Below are 20,627 nucleotides of genomic sequence, written 5' to 3' on the forward strand. Positions count from 1 at the left end.
ATGCTACCAGTGTTAAAGACTGCGATGGAGCTCCGTATGCCACGGCAAACTGGCTGACACTGACGGCGGCGGTGCACAAATGCTGCGCAGCTAGCGCCATTCGACGGCCAACACCGCGGTTCCTGGTGTGTCCGCTGTGCCGTGCGTGTGATCATTGCTTGTACAGCCCTCTCGCAGTGTCCGGAGCAAGTATGGTGGGTCTGACACACCGGTGTCAATGTGTTCTTTTTTCCATTTCCAGGAGTGTATTTTATTAGCGTACTGATTGTGAGGAAAATGACTGTCTATAATATGCTTGTGTCCCCGCCATAATCTCTCTTTTCTTGTTAACGTGATCCTAGGGGACGTATAACAAGGCGACAGCAGAATTGTCGCACCGTCTTCTCTGAATATCTAAATTTATCCGACAGGTTTTCGCGAGAGCTCCTACTTCAACAACAAACAGTCCAGCGCATGAAGTTTCCATCTGAGTCTCCTGACCTCAATATCGTACAACATATGTGAAATACTTGAGGTGACAAAAGTCACGAGATAACTCCTAATATCGTATCAGACCTCTTTTTGCCTAGCGTAGTACAGCAAATCCACGTGGCATGGGCACCACAAGTAGTTGTGAGTCTCTGCAAAAATACTGAGCCACGCTGCATCTGTAGCCGCCCATAATTGCGAAGTGTTGCCGGTAGAAGAGTTTGTGCAAGAACGACGTCTCAGTTACGTACCAAAAATGTTCATTGGGTGGCCAGATCGTCCTCTCGAACTGTCCAGAATGTCCTTCAAACCAACTGCGAACAGTTGTGGCCCGGCGACAGGCGCATTGTCATTATAAAAACTCCATCGTTGTTTGGGAACATGAAGTCTATGAATGCCTGCAAATGGTCTACAAGTAGCCGAATAAACGAACATAAACGTTTAAAGTCAATGGTCAGTTCAGTTGGACCAGAGGAACCAGTCCATTCCATGTAACCAGAGCCCACACCATCATGGAGCCACCACCAGCTTGCACAGTGCCTTGTTGACAGCTTGGATCCGTGGCTTCGTGGGGTCTGCGCCAAACTCGAATCCAACCAGCAGCTCTTACCAGCTTTATCGAGACTCATCTGACCAGGCTACAGCTTCCCAGTCTAGGTTCCAACCGATATGGTCACTATCTCGGGAAAGCCGCTGCAGGCTGTGTCGTGCTCTTAGCGAAGGCACTCGCATCGGTGGTTTGGTACCATAGCCCATTAACGCTAAATTTCGCCATACTGTCCTAACGGATACGTTCGTCGTACGTCCCACATTGATTTATGCGGTTATTTCAAGCAGTGTTGCTTATCTACTAGCGCTGACAACTCTGTGCAAACGCCGGTGCTCTCGGTCGCCAAGTGAAAGCCTTCGACGACTGCGTTGACTGTGGTGAGAGGTAACGCTTAAATTTGGTATTCTCGGGATGCTCCTGACTCTGTGGATCTCGGAATATTGAATTCCCTGACGATTTCCGATATAGAATGTCGCATGCGTCTAGCTCCTGTTACCATTCAGCGCTCGGAGTACGTTAACTCCCGCCGTGGGGCTACAGTCACGTCGGAAACTTTTTCAGCTGAGTCACCTGAGTACGAATAACTGCACTGCCCTTTTACACCGCGTGTGCGCGATTCTACTGCCATCTGTATCTCTGCATTTCGTTATCCCATGACTTGTGTCTCTTCAGAGTATTGTCGTGAGGCGTGTTGTTAGTCGCAGTGCTCTCCAAACCACAGCCCTGCTAAGGGCGTATATGCAATGGGGTTGTACTTGGTTGATATTCAGTTCGTATGGTGCTCATACACATCTTCGCCAATATCGCCGCATTCTTGCAAAAGGATAATCACACTCTACATATGGCGGCACTTGTTCTGTGGCAAACTGATACACTGATATCACATATTTCAATCTTTTGTAAGCTAGATCAAACATATTTGTCTGCAGTCGTGCTTCGCTTATCTTTCTGCCGCGTTTAAATGCTGTACACATTGCGTAAGTGTCACTACAAGCCCCATATATTTTTAAACTCATGTGATCGTTTCTGTGTTTACAGACTTAGTAAGGTTTTTTTATGTGAATGATTTTTGTTAATAACGATTAACTCACAATAGCTTATTTTCGACGGCATTAAAAAAGTATTATTACATTAATATTATTGTTAAACGTCTCTGTGCACTGTTAATATATATTTACGATTTACCTAAACGAAAGGAGGAGAGGAATTAAAAATCCGTCAGGGAAAATGATTTATCCTACGTTTACGTTGTTGGATTGTGGCTAGGTGAGGATAAGCGAGGAGCACGGAAGTAATCAAGGTGGCGCTATCAGATCAGCGTGTGCTCCGTGACACGAAGAGGGAAAACAGAAATTTGAGAGGAAATGTACATGTGCGGACTAGACAACTAATTTTGACACAAAGGCCCGCGAACGCCCCGTGTGTCTGGTCTAAAACCAACAGGAAACGGCGAACCTTCTTATAGCCTATGTTTCGGACAGAAGAAGACATATCCGTAACCAATGGCAGCCTGAGTAGAGGTAATTCAGTTCCTGTAATGACTGCTCTCTTCACGCACCCACATACCCACACATAGAAACAGTACGTTGCAAGGAATTTCCTCTTTACCACATTTTCACAACGCCGCCATTAACGAGTTAACGTCAGTCCGAACAAGTGTGCTCAGTCTGTGTGTTTCTCTGAATTCCCATTTTAACAGCACCAGCATCTTTCATGCCACCTGCAGGAAAATTACAAGACATTTTCCTAGCCTCTAAACCATTTGGCGTATGAGAAATTCTGTGCTGTTAGTAAAGACGTTGCTTAACTTCCATTTAAAGTAGTTTGGACCTTCTACTCGATTTAGATAACTCGTTTCTTCATAGACTGTGTGAAACTGATCGGAAACAATATCTCTGTCATGACTGACACTTTTTTGCCAGATAATCCTGGAGTGCATTTGTTTTAATCAATAAAGTATGCAGTTACCTATAGCCAGCCGAAGTGGCCGTGCGGTTAAAGGCGCTGCAGCCTGGAACCGCAAGACCGCTACGGTCGCAGGTTCGAATCCTGCCTCGGGCATGGATGTTTGTGATGTCCTTAGGTTAGTTAGGTTTAACTAGTTCTAAGTTCTAGGGGACTAATGACCTCAGCAGTTGAGTCCCATAGTGCTCAGAGCCATTTGAACCATTAGTTACCAATACGCGTACCGACAAGAAGCGGAAAAGAGTTCAACGTTGATAATGCACTGTTCTTTTGTTACACCAAAGAAGCAATTAATTAGAGGTTGGTAGCATATTGATTAGACAGAAGCGGTACGTTGGTTAACACACTGGAATAGTGGTGCGGTATGAATGAAATTAATTCTCTTGTACCAGCTGGAATTTAGGCATCTCATGACTATTGCAAATCGCGTCAGCCGAAAAATGTGTTTGTTCCTGCAACAAGAAGAACGCCGATACCCTTGCTAACAGCATCAACGTTGCTTCTCAAGTGGCCGCGACGTCAACGAGACAAACTCTGTATGCTAATGAAATGTAATCGGCTGAAGTGGCGCGTAGGGCGGCTACAGGCGACCTGACCTGTCGGCCTGGCAGCGGAGCGGACGAGGTCAGGTGCGGCATCTACATCTACATCTACATCTACATCTACATCCATACTCCGCAAGCCACCTGACGGTGTGTGGCGGAGGGTACCTTGAGTACCTCTATCAGTTCTCCCTTCTATTCCAGTCTCGTATTGTTCGTGGAAAGAAGGATTGTCGGTATGCCTCTGTGTGGGCTCTAATCTCTCTGATTTTATCCTCATGGTCTCTTCGCGAGATATACGTAGGAGGGAGCAATATACTGCTTGACTCTTCGGTGAAGGTATGTTCTCGAAACTTTGACAAAAGCCCGTACCGAGCTACTGAGCGTCTCTCCTGCAGAGTCTTCCACTGGAGTTTATCTATCATCTCCGTAACGCTTTCGCGATTACTAAATGATCCTGTAACGAAGCGCGCTGCTCTCCGTTGGATCTTCTCTATATCTTCTATCAACCCTATCTGGTACGGATCCCACACAGCTGAGCAGTATTCAAGCAGTGGGCGAACAAGCGTACTGTAACCTACTTCCTTTGTTTTCGGATTGCATTTCCTTAGGATTCTTCCAATGAATCTCAGTCTGGCATCTGCTTTACCGACGATCAACATTATATGATCATTCCATTTTAAATCACTCCTAATGCGTACTCCCAGATAATTTATGGTATTAACTGCTTCCAGTTGCTGACCTGCTATTTTGTAGCTAAATGATAAAGGATCTAGCTTTCTGTGTATTCGCAGCACATTACACTTGTCTACATTGAGATTCAATTGCCATTCCCTGCACCATGCGTCAATTCGCTGCAGATCCTCCTGCATTTCAGTACAATTTTCCATTGTTACAACCTCTCGATACACCACAGCATCATCTGCAAAAAGCCTCAGTGAACTTCCGATGTCATCCACCAGGTCATTTATGTATATTGTGAATAGCAACGGTTCCATGACACACCCCTGCGGCACACCTGAAATCACTCTTACTTCGGAAGACTTCTCTCCATTGAGAATGACATGCTGCGTCCTGTTATCTAGGAACTCCTCAATCCAATCACACAATTGGTCTGATAGTCCATATGCTCTTACTTTGTTCATTAAACGACTGTGGGGAACTGTATCGAACGCCTTGCGGAAGTCAAGAAACACGGCATCTACCTGTGAACCCGTGTCTATGGCCCTCTGAGTCTCGTGGACGAATAGTGCGAGCTGGGTTTCACATGACCGTCTTTTTCGAAACCCATGCTGATTCCTACAGAGTAGATTTCTAGTCTCCAGAAAAGTCATTATACTCGAACACAATACGTGTTCCAAAATTCTACAACTGATCGACGTTAGAGATATAGGTCTATAGTTCTGCACATCTGTTCGACGTCCCTTCTTGAAAACGGGGATGACCTGTGCCCTTTTCCAATCCTTTGGAACGCTACGCTCTTCTAGAGACCTACGGTACACCGCTGCAAGAAGGGGGGCAAGTTCCTTCGCGTACTCTGTGTAAAATTGAACTGGTATCCCATCAGGTCCAGAGGCCTTTCCTCTTTTGAGCGATTTTAATTGTTCTCTATCCCTCTGTCGTCTATTTCGATATCTACCATTTTGTTATCTGTGCGACAATCTAGAGAAGGAACTACAGTGCAATCTTCCTCTGTGAAACAACTTTGGAAAAAGACATTTAGTATTTCGGCCTTTAGTCTGTCACCCTCTGTTTCAGTACCATTTTGGTCACAGAGTGTCTGGACATTTTGTTTTGATCCACCTACCGCTACGACCTGACTAGCGTAGTCGGCTCTTGGCTTCTGTCGAGAACACAGTGCGCGCGCCATGCCTCTCTTGTTCTATCGAAACAAAACTAAGTTGGCTTTGCTCTGGCAGTGCTGCTAGAAACTCTTCGCGTAAGAACGAACGATGTGGACCAAAAAGTAGTTACTGAAACGAAAATATTTTAGTCATATGACGCTGTATAGTGACGAGTTTCGAAATTATCTTACAATGAACTATGGACGTTTCATTACACTCCTGCGCTTGATGACTCCATTGGATTCTATGCAGAACTATGTCATGCTCAAGAAAGCCGGTTGCCACCTTTAAGATTTTCGGCTGCTGGAAGAGACTATGCAGATCTTACATACAATACTGCAGTTACTTTCAGAATTAATCCCTGAAATGTACGAATCAGTATGCAAAATTCCGAGGAACCACATTAACGTAAAGAAATTACTTTTTGAGAATGTAAATAACATAATTTATTTGATGTGAAAAGACGTTTTATTGTGTACCAGTGTTCTCGAATACAGAGAACTCGTTCACAGTGAAAGCACAGTTTGCGGTTTTCGCACTCTTGTTGTTCTACTTCATGTTGGGCAGCAGAATTGCGTAATTAGGGGAAACGGCAAAGCTGCGCGTACAGGTGGTACAACTGAATCTGTGCTTGCCTAATGACGACGACGAAGGCGATAGTGATGGCACGGGATGGTATCACATAAATTCGCAATCGATGACTGTATAATGAGCTTCCCTAATTTTACATAAAAATATCTTACATTACCGTATCTGTAGGTCGACAGCACTCCCATATATATCAGTTTTTTTTTCTTTCTTCAGCTGAAAGTAATGAAGGTGCCATATCGATTAACCCTTCCTGTTTTCTTATGATTTCTATTGCACGTCTTCTTCTGCATGTAACGCAGCGTGTTTCCTTCACCTGTGTTTCAGATACCAGCAACTGTTCTGTATCCCTGCAACCATTTGCAATGCCTGATTTCTGGCATCCTTGTTGCAATACCGCTTGTTAGAAGTTTCCCTACACACATCTGAAATCCACATAGAGTTCTAAGAACTTCGTAATGGCTTGTCGCTTAATATCAACAGCGACCGTTACGATGCACGTACGCACGACCTTCTCGCGGTGAATTCCAAAGCACACCTGACGAGCGTTATCCTACGTCAGCGCTACAGATATTCTGACGTGGTCAGGCAGTCTGGTGATCAAGTGGGCTGGCCACCTTATAACTATCCAACAAGGAATTGTCAGCCGACACAGCTATGCACACACGGCCTGGCAATGTGTCTGACCTGAACAAACCTGCCCGATCACATGACTGAATCAGATCGTCCGTAGGCCGATTTACAGAGGTATCGCACGTTGCAGTGGCCACCAAGACGATACATAGGATTAACGAGTAACGAGTACCAGACCTGAGAGCATTTCTTTGTGACATAACTAAGCTCACCAGGAAGAAATTCCATCCCTTTAAACATCACACTGGTTGCTTTGGAGCACTGTAGGCGGCGTATGAGGGACGTTCAATAAGTAATGCAAGACATTTTTCTGAAAGCAAGTTGGTTGTATTCAGGATTCCCATACACCTTATTATAACCACGCTTTTGGCTACAAAGCCCTATTTTCAGCATAATCGCCGTTCAATGCAACAGTCTTGCACGAGCTTACTGGCAGGGCCTGTGCGCCCACATGGCAGCACTCTACTGGTTGACATCAGAGCCATCGTCTTGCTCATCTATAGCCTCCCCATAATCCACGTACTACTTCCGCGGAATTCATCCGCCATTGGGCCAAACTTGTTGGTCTTCATGTCTTTTTATGTTAGGCGGCGTGGAACGCTGGACTTGTTGGAATGACGACACACGCCTTCCCCAACGACTCACTGCCAGATCTCGGTAGACATTCTTCAAACGCATATGAATATCTGCGATGCTCTGGTTTCCCACCGGAAGAAACTCTACGACTGCTCTCTGCTTGGAGCGCACCTATTATAAAGGCTGCCACCTATCGTAACTTAATGAAAGCGGGAATATTCCACGATGTCGCAAAACAAATTCTGCTTTCTTCAGCCGAAACTGACCGAGAAAAAGAAAGAGTTGCATTAGTTATTGAACGACCGTCGTGATACTGTTACCGGGTGTCACGTGATACTGCGCCGGTACCGGCAATCGGCAGCCGGAACCGACGCAGTACGATGGATCTACGTAGAGACGTTGCAGAGTAGCTTTAATCAGCTGTCATGTTTGAATGCGCTCATGACGGCAGCGTGCATTAACTTTAAGATTTATTACTGTATCAACAATGGCTGCTCAATGTGTCTATAAGGAACGATGTACGATTCGCAGCAATGTAACATGGTGAAAGGACAGCTATAAGAAGGGTACTAGAACCGGGTCAATATCTTTAACATCGGTTTACTGCAGGCTGCTTGAACATACTCTGGGATAGAATATAATAAATTTCCTTGAGAGGGAAAAGCTTTTGTCCACAAATCAGCATAGAAAGCATCGTTCATGGGCAATTCAGCTTGCACTTTTTCTCACATGCGACTCTGCGTGGATGAAGGGCAACAGGTGGATTTCATATTCCTCGATAATTTGACACGGTGTCACAGTGCCGACTGTTAATGAAGGTGCGAGCATACCGAATATACTACCGCGTATGTGAGTGGCTCCAAGTCTTCTTAAGTAATAGAACCCAGTATGTTGTCTTCGACGGCGAGTGTTCACCAGGGACAAGGGTATCGTCAGGGGTGCCACGGGCAAGTGTTATTTTCTATAAACATAAATGATCTGGCGGACAGGGTAAGCAGCAGTCTGAGGCTGTTTTCTGACGATTCTGTGTATATTGGAAGGTGTTGTCGTTGCATAACTTTAGGAGAGTGCAAGATGAATAAATGACTTACACAAAATTTCTAGTTGATAAGATGAATAGTATCTAGTTCGAAATGTATAAAAATTTTAATTAATGCGGATGAGTAGGAAGAACAACCTATAATGTTCGAGTAAAGCATGCAGCTTGATACAGGCACGTCGATTAAATATCTAGGCGTAACGTTGCAAAGTAATATTAAAAGGAATGAGGATAAGATAAGGACTGTAGTAGGGAAGGCGAATCGTCGACTTCGGTTTACTGGGAGAATTATTGTAAAGTGTTGTTCATCTCTAAAGGAGACACATATAAGACGATAGTGCCACGTACTGTCGAGTACTGCTCGAGTGTTTGGGATCCGCTCCAGGTCAGATTAAAGGAAGACATCGGAACAATTCAGATGCGAGCTGCTAGACTGGTTACCGTTAGTTCGAACAACATGCAGGTATTACAGGTATGCTTCGGGAACTAAAATCGGAATCACTGGCGGAAAGATGACGTTCTTTTCGAAGTTCACTATTGAGAAGGTTTTAGGAACAGGTATTTGGGACTGACTGCAGAACGATTCTACTACCGCCCAAGTATATTTCGCGTAAGGATCACGAAGATAAGATTAGAGAGATTAAGGCTCGTACGGAGGAATACAGACAGTCGTTTCTCCCTCAGCATATGGCAGCTTGCGGAGTATGTACGTTCATGTGGATGCAGATGTAGTCGTAAAAAGATCCGAATAGACATGCCTTGCGAACTACAGCAGGTTTCAAACCAGACAGGAATTGCTGTTGTCAGCGAATGCAGGTACAGCTGAACCATTTTGTAGTAAAGGAAACTGCATTCGTACAATGAATTGGGACCACCCATTCAATTTTCCGAAAACGCGGACCAGGATGTGTGCTTCAAAATTCTCGGTGCTATCTTCTGCTAAAACTTCATGGTAAGAATCCTGTTGACACTCGTATCTTTGAAGATAACAACAGCAGCGTTCAAGAACTGCACGCACGTGATCCTGATTGCTTGAACTGAGCAGCCACCCTACTGCACATCGTCCGATCTTAATCCCATAGAAAGTCTCTGCGACCATTTGGAACAGCGGGTGAAACGTAGTAATAGACATAATCGCAATTTGGTAATTCAGTGGGATCTGATCATCACTGAGTGGCTTCAGCTGGACATGGCACACCTGAAGGTCAGAGACTGCGTTTGTATTGCCACCATGATGCCTCCTGATGGTTATGAATATTTTGACTGGTGTCCTTATCAAAGCAGACACCCTGTCTGAGGTGCTTCCTATGAGTATCTCTATTTGAGTATATGCGCCTCCTTCAACATCATATCGACAAGTGAAGCTGTCGAACCTATTTCATCATAATAACAGTCTTTTTTATTTACTTATCATCTCCTAAATAGGAATACATATTGGTTACCTTTAATTTAAAACAGTCGTAAATTTTTGAAAATTATATGGTGGTCTCTGTACTAGAGAGAACCCCCACGACAAAGGAGTGATCATCGGACAAGGAAACTTTGTGGAAACATTTGTAAGAACGCGCGGAAGAGAAATAACGAATAAACCATTGAAAAAAACAATTTCCACACGAGAAAGTCACGTTTGGTATTTGCGCACGAGTTTTACGATCAAGATTCAGCTGTCGTGGCACAGCTCGTGCACTGCTTGAAGAGAGCACATTGAGTCCAGCATTCTCCATGGCAACAGTTATTTGTTCAACAATTTGCGCCGGCCAGTGTGGCCGAGCGGTTCTAGGCGCTTCAGTCTGGAACCGCGCGACCGCTACGGTCGCAGGTTCGAATCCTGCCTCGGGCATGGATGTGTGTGACGTTCTTAGGTTAGTTAGGTTTAAGTAGTTCTAAGTTCTAGGGGACTGATGACCTCAGCTGTTAAGTCCCATAGTGCTCAGAGCCATTTGAACCATTTTTTTTCAACAATTTGCGGCAGTATAGGCTGTCAGCCTCTCCCAGGAGCAATTCCCAATCGCCAGTTAATTCGAACTTCCGAATCATGTTCTTCAATCCAGGTGTGGACAGAAGAATTGCGAAGAGCAGCATCACTATTGCTGTTGGTTTCATATAACATATTTACTGATGCTTATATTTAAACACTACATTGCCATACCAGTAGCGGCGCGTAACGTCAAGGCATGACAATAATACTACTAACAACAGGAGTTCTGCAGCATGCCGTCTAAACATCATCCCTGTAACGTTGGGTACCTGTACGGTAAATAGATTAACATCTACACTGGCTAGCAAACGATTAATTAAAACTAGCCTGTAAGTAATTTTCAGCTAATTCCCTAACTGCTAATACAAGATTAATTATTAAATATACTTACAAACTAACTTAACTATTTACCATCCAAGGTCTGTGTCATATATTTGTTTGCTATTTTGGTTTAATGTCGAGGCATGCCTTCTGCATTTAAGTCTTTTTTAACATAGAGTGAAGTGAGTACTACTTAACAATGAGAGATGTACTACTCTTAAATATTTTTTAAGTTTACAGCTGCTCAGTTCCGATCAAATATTCGGTCAAAATAGGTACACATATATTTTACGATCTTCAGCACTAGTACACTGTTTCGTGTTTCTCAAATCTTGTAAACCTTGATCAAGCCGAAATGGGAAACTGACATTTTTTTAAACTTCTTTCCTGATCTATCACCCTACACTTATTTCACGTTCTCTCAGTTCCACTTGTGCAGCCTGTGGCAGCGGAGTTGCCTTCTCGACGCTAGGAAACACCACGGCGAACGTTCCGCTTTCTTGCGTTCCTCCTCTCCTGTACTGCAACGTGTGGCGGCGGAAACCATCTGAGATCACAGCAGTTAAAATTCTCAGCATTCCCCAAACACCTATCAATCCGCCATTTTAAGATCAACAAATGTATTTACGCTGGCACATTTACTTTCGACTATTGTGATTCAACTGTATGTCTTCTAGCGAACAAAAGTTGTTAAACATTCTGCAGCACTCCTTTACCGTGTAAATAAAAACATTTAATTGTCTATGGTGTTTCCGTCCTCTTCTCTTTCTTCCTTTGAAAATGTATCCATCTCCATCTCGTAGACATTCGTAGCTACTTCGTTGATACTTGGACACTGATTCATATGATCTCTCTCCCCACCCCCCCCCACCCCCACCCCCCGCCCCTCGCACACAGTAGAAGAACTGAAACACATTTTCTGCTATGCCATCACCTCAGCTGGCCTAAGAGCTAGTGTCCTCTTCGTAACCAACATTACACTTCCATCTTTGTAAAGATGTGCGTGGCGCATTCCTAACGTTACGAAAACAGTTTTCACAGAAGAGATCCTGTATGCATCCGTAAATTTCAGTAATACAATTCCATGCATTATCCACACGGCTTGTTTGCGTTTAACTAATCTTGGGCTGCATGCCAACGCTCTGGCAGCTAACTTACTAACCAAATGTACGTAGTTTTGTGACACAGTCTAGATTCGTCTAGAAGTAAATGAAACTTCTCTGGCCAATTGTTGCAGTTTTGTTCATGAGATAGAACTCGTTTGCATACAATTTAGAATTTCGTCAATTTGCACTAACTAATTTGTTGTGGCGCATGTCAGTTAATTACATTACTAGTTTTTTTTCTTATATTCGAATTCCGTAACCATAACAGTCCTCTCCGATCGCTAATCGCTACCATATCATCCCAAATATACATGCGATGCATCCTGTTGTGTGGGGTAGTGTCCCTACTTTCTGTAATAGTGTTTCCAAGCCAATAACTCTGGACTTTGAACCACTGCGCCACAACTTCTGAACAAGTTTTTTGCCATGGCTGAGAATGCTGGACGCAATGTGTGCGAGTTGTGTCACGGCAACTGAACATTTCATGGTCTTCGTTTCTGAAAGTGCTGCAAACAGTTGTGAATAGTTATCTCGAATGTGGTTCTAGGCTGTCGTGCATGCAGATAATCGCCATATTGAGCATCGTTTGTAACATGGAACGTAAACACAGTACCCAATTATAAACGTTACCCCCTCATGTGGAAATTAAAATGTGTTTCTTTCAATGGTTTATTCGTTATGTCTTTTCCGCATGTCTTTACAAATATTACCACAAATTGTCCTACGATCATCGGGTGACCCTCTCAAGTAGCGGAAGTTTAATTATAAGCACTCTGTAGTTTTATACTGCTCCTATGACAAATCTATTTGTCTTCCTTTCTCTACCATAGTTTCAAATATACACTTGTATGGATCCTATCTGGCTCATTTTGGAACACAAAACACTTTTACTACGGCTACAAAATGTTCCGATTGGTCTAGTGTTACCTAATTCGTGTACTTTTCGTCAGCAATTTTTATCAGTTTTCAGGCCTGATTTAGATATGAAATGAAATAAAATGGTTTATGGCATTAATGGCCAGGATACCCCGTCTGGGTTTGGTCAGATTCAGCGACCTATTACTTTATCTTTCTGAACCCGAACTGAGATTCGTTCACGCCGAATAGTTTTGTACAATCTATCAGACTGCTGAATGATAGTACCGCTTGTATTTTCCCTAACATGTTTAAAAAATAGATGGAACCTTAAAATATCGGTTCCACGGAATCTCCGCATACCTTGTGCCGAGGGACTACAGTCCGTAGTTTCGACAGTCACGGTGTATGTACCCTGCCGTCCAGCAGCCATAGTTAATAACGCGTATACTGCACAGTGCTATAAGTTTGCAGTTGTGCCTGCCACAACCGCAGATTATTGTCCTACACCTGTGCTACCTGCCCGTATAGTTAATGGTCACTAAAGCTCGTTGCGTGCTTCTTCGCTTTCCCATCGTAATGATATTACTTCGTACAAATTTCGTAAAAATCTACACTTAAGGTAACTGTTTGAAATGGAAATGTGCCAATAGTTGCGAATAAAACGAGAATTCTATTAACGCAGAAAATTGTCTAGAAGACACCCCAGCCTGCAATGTCTTATGAAATTACGGAAATATTGAATTTATCGTCTGCATGGCGCATGAAATTATCAGAATGGCTTGAAAACCCGTGTAATTCAAATAAGAGTAAAATACGTACAATAGCAAGAATTTTAGTTATTCTCGTAACATCATCATATACAGTACTGTGACCTTCAGGAACTTCATAAAACGTTATTTTAACACTTTTCTGCGCATTTAAAAAATGCAAATACAACATTTATGCTGCTAAAAAGTAATTTCTATCGTACCCAACTCAAAATCTGCGGTTCTGTTGTTTCTTTCGTCAGAGGTACCGGTATGGAATACCGGCGCGTAGCGTAACAAATCAAGCACTGTACTCTGCTTATGTACGTAGGATGTCATATGGACAACGACAGCAACAATGCATAACGAGTCAAAGTCGATGTTTGGTATCGGCAGGTTCAGTCAACCTAAAGAACAAGTGTCTGGTGACCAATTGTGTCCGCGACAAAAAAACCAATGGCTCTAAGCACTATGGGACTTATCATCTGAGGTCATCAGCCCCTAGACCTAGAACTTCTTAAACCTAACTAACCTAAGGACATCACACACATCCATGCCCGAGGCACGATTCGAACCTGCGACCGTAGCAGCAGCGCGGTTCCAGACTGAAGCGCCTAGAACCTCTCGGCCACAGCGGCCGACTGTCCGTGACATTGGAAATAAAATTGCTGAGCAGCTCTGTCACGCCTGATGAGTAATAGAACTATTGTAATAACTTACAGCGGCTCAGTTAATTAGATTTGTAACTAACTGAAATGATACACTGCTCAGTGGTAACACTAAAACACACACACACACACACACACGCACGTACCTCGTTCACGTGTCTCATTACATCTTAGATGTGTCTCAGTCTGCTTCCGTTCAACAACAGTTGGCACTAAGCAGTGCCGTTTCTTTCCTCCTCCTTTCCCCTCCCCCCCCCCCCCCCCCCCCCCCCCCCCTTTTTCGTTCGTTGCCATCACATTCCAAAGCGAGAGCGCTTTCTCAACACGGGTTAGAACTGTAAACCATGCACAAGCCGTCCGATGTCCATGACATGCTGCGCCTTCGAACTGGATACACCGCTAATTACGCATCTTGATACGGCATTTCACTTGTATAAATTTAGTTATTAATTCCAGGCTTGTCACTAAAAAACCGGGGTATGTTCTAAGTAGGAGATGCATGGTTACAGTATCCACCCACCCACCCTGTATACATTTTCTACGGATTCGCTAAATGAGTAATGAGTTAGTTTCCACAAGCATTGTCAGCCTGAGCCCGAGATTTTAAATTTGTACCTTCCTACGCGTCTCCATATTTACACAGAACAGAATGGCTGGAGCAGCACGTGAAAAACGAGACTAAATTTGATGAGTATTTTAAGATTATCATCACTGAGCGACGCAATTATGAAACAGGAAAAGAAGAAACATCAGTAAGAGTCTTCCTTTATTTGGAAGGGCAGCCATTAACTGCAGCTGCTGTTTAGTTCTCAGCACGAGGTAAAACATAAAAATGATACTCTGAAAATGAAAACAGAGCAGTCAAATTTTAAAAACAAATTGTTCCAGAAAAAAAAAAGAAAAAGACCTGTGCGCTTCATGGTGCAGAGATAATGGAGGGGCTTAAATGTGGGAACCGTTCGGGGAAAGACATTCTTGGTAAAATCTGGATTATTTCGACGAGCAGTAGCTTGGACTTCGAAACGTGTTACTGATTCAATGATACACTTTCTGTAACGATCCGTCAATTTTCACAAAAAATAGAAAATAACATTTCGTGCCAAAAAGTTTGACAATCTTCGCTCTCCAGTTATCTCAATACCTTTGGTGTAGCGAAATGCCAATTTTATTCCCTCAGGAAATTAATTTTTCCGGCTGTCCGTAAAACTTTACACGTCAGACAAACTCTTAATATAACAAAAATTTCTTCTTTTCCTGTTCTTTCTTTTTTTTAGTTATGGAACAGAATATTCACAAAAAGCCGAATTTGATGGACAGATAAACAGCGATGGCGCAAATGTGCTTAGTGCCCGTTGTTGTTCTGCTTACGCACACTACATAAATTTGCTCAATAACGCTAGAAAATAGAGGCAGCTTTTGTGTTACCCTTTTCCAATATAGATGGTACCCTGTGATGCCACAGTCGTCATTACTTTTTCTGGCGATGAAAGCATTTGCACCTTTTTTGGTGCACTTCTACGTTTGCTAAACCATTACTTTGGTTTCAGCTTTGTCTTCGGGGCGCAACGGAGCATCCATATTTCACCTATTCACTTAAAAGTTCGAAGTCCTTCGAATTATACTTCAACGTTTGCAATTATTTTGAAGAACCCTTCCTTCGTCGAGAGTTTGTCAGACTCCATTGTGTATCCGTTTTTTCTGTTCAGAAGTACATTCAGGATAAAATACCTATTCATACTGAATCCCTACACTTGTAATCTCTCAAATCTTAAAGCCACGATCTTGCATCGCCGCTCAGCGAAATTTCTCGAACACTTCTTCATTTATAGCCTTAAGTTATTCAAGGTACTGATTGCTCATGCAAAAGCCTGGAACTTCCTTACTGCGTGCTGCTCGGCTCTGCCCACTTTTATAAAACTTATTATAGCTCTCTTAGGACGCCTATGAACAGACAATGGAATATAGGTATGTTCGAAGAAACCTGTTAGCAGAATCACGCTTCCCAACAGCTCTATTGCTTACTAAAATTTCCCGTATTTCGTAGAGATTTACAAGAGGTACCAATACATCCACTTAAATAGCAGTTAAGGAGCTGGGTGCTTTAATCGAACGTGGCTTTGCGAATGGAACATGAAATGGTACGAAACACACATTTCCATACGCCGTGCACTGATTGAAGAATATGTACACAAATGTGGAAAGGCTCGTTATTGCACGATTACACGATTGCTTGACAATTACTGGAAGCAGTCACATCCGATAAATATCGGCGAGTATGCGACCGGAAGTGGCACTACCATATATAACTAATTGCAGGAATAGCAGGTGCCAGATAGACTCAGTTGAAGAATCCTCAGGAAATGTGACCCTCCCACGAAGAAGAAATCCTGCAAAGCACTCGTTCGACAGACACCTGAGTGTTGATCTTCAGTCTGGTACTATTACAGAGTAGGACTAATAGAGGAAACAGAGAAGATTCGAAGAAGAGCAGCACATTTTGTCGCGGGCTCATGTAGTAAGACGCTCACCCAACTCCAAAGGCATATGCTACTAGAGAGATGTTTAGCATCACAATGTGGTTTATTGTAAAAATTTCGTGAGTACCTTAAAGAGTCAACTTATTGATCAGCCAGTACATTATGGTTACCTATCTGACCGCCGGAATGCCCCCCTTTGACACGAATAACAGCGGCGACGCGTCGTGGCACGGAAGCAAGGAGGCCTTGGTAGGTCGCTGGAGGGAGTTGGCACCACATCTGCACACACAAGTCACTTGGTTCCCGTAAATTCCGGGGAGGCGGGGGGCGATGACCTCTGTCGCCATGTTCAGTCTCATCCCAGATGTGTTCGATCGCGTTCAGATCTTGCGAGTTGGGAGAGGGGGGGGCAGCAAATCAACCGCAACTCGCTACAGCGGTCATCGAACCACTCCATCACCACTATTGTCCTTATGACATGGGGCATTATCTTGTTGAAATTGCCACTGCCATCAGGAACCGTGATCGTCACGAAGGAGTGTACGGGATCTACAACCGTTTTATGGTAGTCCTTGACCGTCATGGTGCCTTGCACGAGCTCTTCTGGACCCACGGATTCCCAAAGTGAATGTTTCCAAGAGCATAAGCTAATTGCCACCAGCCTGTCTCCGTCCCACAGTGCAGGTGTCAAGGAGCAGATCTCCTGGAAGACGACAGATTTCGTGCCCTCCCATCAACATGATGAAGAAGGTACCTCGATTCATCAAACCATGCAACGCTCTGCCACTGCGCCAACGTCCAGTGCCGTCGGTCACATGCCTATTTCAGTCGTAATTGCCGCTATCGTGTTAACATTGGCACATGCATGCATCGTCGGCTACGGAGGCACATCGCTAGGAGTATTCGGTGCACTGTGTGTTCAGAAACACTTTTGCTCTGCCTAGCATTAATGTGTGATGTTAGTTCCACCACAATTCGCCGTCTTTCCTGTTTTACTTCTACGCGGCCTACGAAGGGGCTGGTCGCCCAAACCCACGACGTCTGGACGTGCTTTCACCGTGGTTTCGCCACGTGCTGAAGACACTGAACACAGCACACCTCGAACACGCAGGTCGAACAGGTTCCGAAATGCTTGTGCCGAACCTCCTGGTCATCACAACCTGCCTCAGGTCAAAATCAGATCGCTCGCGTGCCTTCCGCATTCTACAAATGGACAGCACGCTCACTGATACTACATGCACCGTGCGTGTGTGACTAGCAGTCATTCCTCCCCTGGACGGGTTTACAGCAGGTCGGTGTTCATAATGTTTTGGCTGATCAGCGTATTGCTTTCTCCTGTAAATTCGCGGAAAGACCGTGGAGGCAACATAAGATATACAGGAAACGTATTCGCAGTTTCGAGTATGAACCACCTTCGGCTGCATGTTGGAGGTAAGACAATGAAAATTTGTGGTGGACCAGGACTCCAACCCGGATTTCCCGCTTTACGTGAGTAGTCGCCTTAACCACTTCGACCATAAGAGCAAGAATCGCAGCCACACGCAAACTTCCTTAAGTCGTCGTCGTCGTCGTCCATGTATCACGACCTGCACTCGTACGTTCCGTGTATTTCCATCCAGGAAGGACGTATTTATTGAGAGTCGAGGACCTGGTATTTGCGAACAAATACGAAATACAGTGTCTGTGTCATTATTAAGTACGATGCAACGTTCGTACTTCTTAATAACACAGACACTGCTATTTCGTAAAATAAGTGAGATTCCAGCTCAGACGGAGAGTTATTAACGACAGTTCTTCCCACGCATCATTGGCGACTGGAACTGCACAGGCAGGAAGTGGCAGCGATACACAAAATGCTCTCCGGCATACACCATACGCTGTCTTACGGAGTATAGATGTCTATTAGATGTTTGAAGAATCTTGTTGTGAGAATCACTCTCGCCAACAGCCCTGCCGTTTAACAAACTTTTCCGGTACTTCGCAGAAATTTACCAACTTAAAAAGCAAATGAGACAGTTATTACGTCACTCCATCGCGCGGTATGCAGACGGGGCATGAAAGGGTGTGAGTGATAATGGTACGAAGCACACTACCATGTACAGCCGATTGTGAAACATGTATGTAAATGTAGGTCGTTTCCAACGTTGAAGCGGTGCAATAATGCTTTGGAGAAAGAAATAGATGCAACGAAAATAAAATGGCAGTGGATTGTAGAGGCTGATAATGGTTGTTATAATTTGCTTGTTATGTACAGCCCGTGCTCAGAATGGAGGGGTGAGGGGGGGGGGGGGGAATGGGCGAGGGACAGGACAGACAGTCGTCAATCCACGCAGAGCCGGCAGTGTTTACGGCTGCTGTCCTTGACCCCCCTCCCCCCCACCACCTCTCTGGCGGCAAACACTTCCCTGTGATCGCGGGCCCTCGAGCACAGCGCTTTTACGTGCGCGCGCGCACACACACACACACACACACACACACACATACATTAGCACTGACACAAGCAAACCTCAGTCCACAAGCTGCCGTCGTCCGAGACTGCACGCTGCGTGCTGCTAACGTGGAAATGAAAACCTTGAAAATGCTACTTCTCTCGCCTGGTACTGACTCTTCCCAGGAAGTATTGTCATTCGTGCCATTTTTCAGGGCCGTCGTCTCATTTACCATCCTTTTTTTTTTTTTGCACGATTTTTAGAGAACATCAATTTTGGGTAAAAACTGCGTAATGGGCTCCCCTCGTCCCTTCCATTTTTCGAAACTTATGTACGATAAATGGAAAGTGTTCTTCGCACACTGCTCCATTGTCTAATATAGGCATTATGAAGTTATTACGCAGTTTCAGTTTTTATAACGAGAAGTACGTTAAATATGGCGCGAACGTAGATATCAGGCTGCACTACGCACCAGTCTGTTACCATAGCCTTTATTTCGCATTCATATTCGTTGGTTTCGCCGTTCCAAAGCCAACCGTCACTTTTCAGTCTAACTTACGCTGAAGTTCAGTCTACCCCACAACCAACATGCCAGGGGCAACTCCATCACACTCTAGATCTGTTCCACATTTCGAAGAGAACGACAAAACTCCCTTCGACAAATAAAGGTAACTGCGAGCAATCACGGGCGAAGTGATCGATGTTATGATGTCGGAGAAAAATTTATCATACTGCATGTAAAAAATTTACTGTTAAATAGTCAATCGTACCTCTCATTATAATTCGTTTTATGTCGTCGAAACAATTCAAAGAAGTGCTGCTGGATTTGTTATCGGTCAGTTTGATCATTACGAGAGCGCTGCTGCGGAAAAATTCTGTGCTAGTCCAAGAATTCTGTGGTGGCCTAATGCTAAATTTGCAAAAATGATTACCTGAAAAAAAATGAGCGTGTAAGAAACTGAATTTCAGACAGAGTTTCTTTTTCATGAAACTCAATCGAAGACGGCGAATGTGTCAAAAAAAGTCCTCAAAGTTGCACAAAACTTTTTTTCTTAAATAAGTAAAAAGCTATGGATCCAATCGAAAAGTTTTCGGTAGTAACCTCTATTAAGCGCATCGCTGTGAAACGTTAATTGCATCTACTACACTTAAAAAAAAAAAAAAAATCACGCCCAACGAAAGAGCAAGTTTTCCGAAGTAATTTTTTGATCCTTACAATTAAATCGTAAAAATTGTTTAATAGGATGGTAGCCCAACACTTTGTGAAGGAAATAAACTGTTGCTGTAGGGCCATCCATTGAGAAGATCTAGTCAATTGTTGAGAGCGCCTTTTTTTTTTTTTTTTTTAAAAAAAAGGAACGTCGTATCTCGCAAAATAATATTTTTCAATTTTTCATACAAGTACTCAATTTTTTTACTGTTGGTTACACTTACGGTAAATAAGGGCAAGGGCAAGGGAACGCGAACGTTTACGAGTTCCAAAGAACCCAACTTTTAACCATTTTTCCGGTGTATCTCGAAATGTAAGAAGGCAATCGATACTTATAAAAAAAAGCAATCGACAGATCTTTTGATGCTCTACAACTTTTTCATTTAACAATTATCGACCGGAGCTACAGCATTTTACTTAAGAAGGCAGATTTTTGCAACTTTGCAATTTTTTTTGGCCAAGTTCTCCCTTTTCGGTTCGAATCTCATGAAAGAGTATTTAAAATTTACTTCCCCGTATGCTCTTACTTTTTGTTTTAAGGTAACAATTTTTGCAATCACTTTTCAATGATTTTTGTATATGAGTTCTTTATGGAAAGCCTTGGAATTCGGAGGGAAGAGGACTATGTT

General features: G+C 43.7%; 1 protein-coding gene across 1 annotated transcript in view; it reads right to left on the minus strand.

Annotated features, from left to right (window-relative positions):
• LOC126177410 (CLIP domain-containing serine protease HP8-like) overlaps window positions 1-20,627 on the minus strand; it is a 109,863-nt gene that overhangs the window by 86,930 nt on the left and 2,306 nt on the right. The window lies entirely within an intron of this gene.

The sequence above is a fragment of the Schistocerca cancellata genome, chromosome 1 (assembly GCF_023864275.1).
Source record: "Schistocerca cancellata isolate TAMUIC-IGC-003103 chromosome 1, iqSchCanc2.1, whole genome shotgun sequence".
NCBI lineage: Eukaryota > Metazoa > Arthropoda > Insecta > Orthoptera > Acrididae > Schistocerca > Schistocerca cancellata.